General features: G+C 33.3%; 1 long non-coding RNA gene across 1 annotated transcript; it reads left to right on the top strand.

Annotated features, from left to right (window-relative positions):
- Positions 1-2,239: 2,239 nt before the first annotated feature.
- On the top strand, positions 2,240-2,793 carry LOC127875304 (uncharacterized). Its single transcript, XR_008047351.1, has 2 exons — positions 2,240-2,324; positions 2,619-2,793. It is a non-coding gene; the product is annotated as an uncharacterized LOC127875304 (long non-coding RNA).
- Positions 2,794-3,140: the final 347 nt, after the last annotated feature.

Consider the following 3,140-nt stretch of genomic DNA (forward strand, 5'->3'; position numbering starts at 1 on the left):
GTGTTTATAAACCAAATTAGAGGGGGGGGGGGCTCGAAAACTAAGTATGTTTTACAGCTACTTGACGCACGCGCGGTGAGAACATGTTTTTCAAATGTTTCACCGTAATACATCAAGATCAAGAACAAGCTTGAAGTGAAAGCCAGCCACAGGCTTGCTCAGCCTCTTGTCAAGCACTCCAGTAAAAGGAGTATTTTACTGTACAGGTTGTTGTTTTGAAAAGTTTGGTATCTGCGTGCGCAATATCCGAACTGGAAATTTTCGAGGTAAATAACCAGCGTCTCCTGATTGATCATAATGATAAAATAGATAAAAATGATCAAATTTACGGCTTTTAAATATTTTAAAATTCTTCTCCGAGACTTCCCTGTTCGATGATGTCATCACCAAATGTAACCAAGTAACAAATGATGTCACCGTTTTGTGTGTACATAGCAAGTGTCAACACCGACGGCTACTCGCATTTTTTATTAAAAAAGAGGACCAAAAAAAGTGCTATTATTTAATTGGACGATTTCAACTGAGGAACAAACTCAAGATAGGTTCAGCATGTACGCAGGTACCAAATTTTTCCAAAACAACAACCTGCACAGTCAAATACTCGATTTCATAATCATTTCTAGCTAAAGAAACTTCAGCGTATAGTTTATATAGTATTGACATACCTGTACGCTGAAGCCAACCCCGTATCGAAAGTCAACCAGAGTCGTAACATATTTATGTCACGCTATACATCAAAGAAAGCTCATTTTCTTGGATACATTTTTACATATGTTGGTTAATGAATATAAATTACTGCATCGAGGAATATTTTAAGGTTCAAATGTTTCAAATGCATCTTACAATAGATGAAAATAACTCTCATCAGTCTGAAATTCACAATTTTGACGCATTGTCGCTTTGTCACGTGACGAGTTTTCATTTGGATACTTTTGGATCGACCTTGACATTGTTTTGCTGAAATTGTAAACATTACTTTCGTTTTCTGAAATCTATTATTTGTGATTAACAACTTGCGTCTGGTGGATTATACGACTGATTTCGGTGTGAATCAGGTAGTTTTGAATCATATTTACTTGGAGTTTGTATTTACACTACAATTTGTTTACAAAACAAGCCAGAATAAGTTAAAATACCGGGAAATGTCATTCTGAATTTGAAAACACTTGAGCACATGGTATGTTACTAAAAATAGAAATAACGTCATATGACCGTGAAATCTCGGGAGATTTTCATTTCAAGAATGTCTGTCGCATCGCTGTTTTTCTCGATATGTTAGAGCAGAAAAGATAAATATCAAATATTTAAGATAGTATTTTGTTTTTCTTTCACTGTCTAAGTCATACATTACATTTAAATTTAAAGGTGGTAAATCACATTTGAGTATCGTTTCAGCCTGACCAAACTTTGTTATCTCATCAAAAATTATACATCAGTGGTAATATACTAGATATCTATTCTATTCTATTGAAAAAAATACAAGAATTTAGCTTAATTTTTATGCCTCACAAAATGGCATGATACAAACAAATATTGCTTCCTTTGACAATGTCTCATACTGATGGAGATAGTGCCCTAATAGTGACATCTGAGCTTACCTTTCTGGTAAAGAACATTATAAATTAATTATTTGATAATTACTACAAATAGTGCAATGTTTATAGATACAGTCAGTCGGGTAGTTCCGGATCTCGGGTAATTCCGAATCAACTTCATGATTTAATTTAAATATTAGTCTAAGAGATATTGCCATATAAATATAACTGTTATTTTTGGAAAATATGTTCAATTTCAAGCAAGAACAAAGTTTTGCTTCCTAATTTCAACATTGTTTTCATTGGAAATCACGCTGTGGTAACTATTACAGTCGTGTCATTTTACCGTCGCACCGTCAAACTAAAACACGCGCCAACAGCTAAAAGACGATTTCGGAGCGTCTTTCGTCGGTATATGGTAGTAAATTTGGTATGAATTTGTTTATTTATTATTATTATTTAATTCCTATGAGTGATGTTAGTATATGTTAATGATTTAAGGAAATAAAAGCATAGAAATTGCACCTCGTGTACAGGTCAGTTGCGGATCAGCTGATTGGGGAAAATCTCAAAACAGATGTTTATTGTTTAAATACTGTGTTTGTAATATTTTTAAGCTCCAGCTGCCAGTATTGACCTTTTCGACATTATTTTAAGGGAGACAACTCTGAGTGGATTTAGTGAGGTCGGGGGGGGGGGGTACTCGATAATCTACTGCAGTGCGTCTGCATACGGTTCTATGTTGAAGCAATTATAATTTCCCAATAATGTGCAGATATAACTTATATGGTATGATATTCTTTGAAATTTTTTATTAGCTTAGTATCTTTGATATAATTGTCGTTCATGTGTATGCTTTATTTCGATTTTATTGTGTTTAAAATAGGTAAAAACGAAACATGCTAAAGCGGGTGGGGTATGGAAAAATATCTTATTTGTTAAGTTTGGGCAAATTAGAAGTTTGATGGCATTTGGTAAAATACTTGTCTTTAAAAAGAACAATTATTTTAAAACAGATAACTTTGCTGTATTTAAATGTTATTGAATGGTTTATTGTTATAACTTCTAGAAACTTTTTTTCAGGAATATCACACTTCACAGTGTCAACAGAAACTGGGATACTGTACTGAGTATCTAATGCTGCATGAAGCTCACGATTTCTACACCTGGAATTTTATTAACTCTTGCAATAAATATTATACATCACCACAGTTACAGAACTATGTTCTTTGAAAAAATAAAATAAAGATACTTCAGATGTGCGTCTACTTCATACCCTTACATTAAAAAATATCCTACACATTCAGAAATATAATAAAATGGATGGTGGTTTACGTTGCTACACATCCAATGTTGTCATGTAATCATTTAACATAACATGTGATGTGTTGACATGACCATTAACACTGCTAAGAAAACATTTACTTTGAATTAAAATAAATGTCCCTGGTCAAATGTCCATTGGCTTAATATCTATATGGGGAAACTTTCACCTGCATCACAGTCATCCTTAATTGGTTAATAATTATTATTAATAATAATTATTAATATCACTAGCCCCGGGCTGTCAGGCTAGGGGTTAGCGTCAAGACTGTAAAAGCAATA

The sequence above is a fragment of the Dreissena polymorpha genome, chromosome 3, assembly GCF_020536995.1.
Source record: "Dreissena polymorpha isolate Duluth1 chromosome 3, UMN_Dpol_1.0, whole genome shotgun sequence".
NCBI lineage: Eukaryota > Metazoa > Mollusca > Bivalvia > Myida > Dreissenidae > Dreissena > Dreissena polymorpha.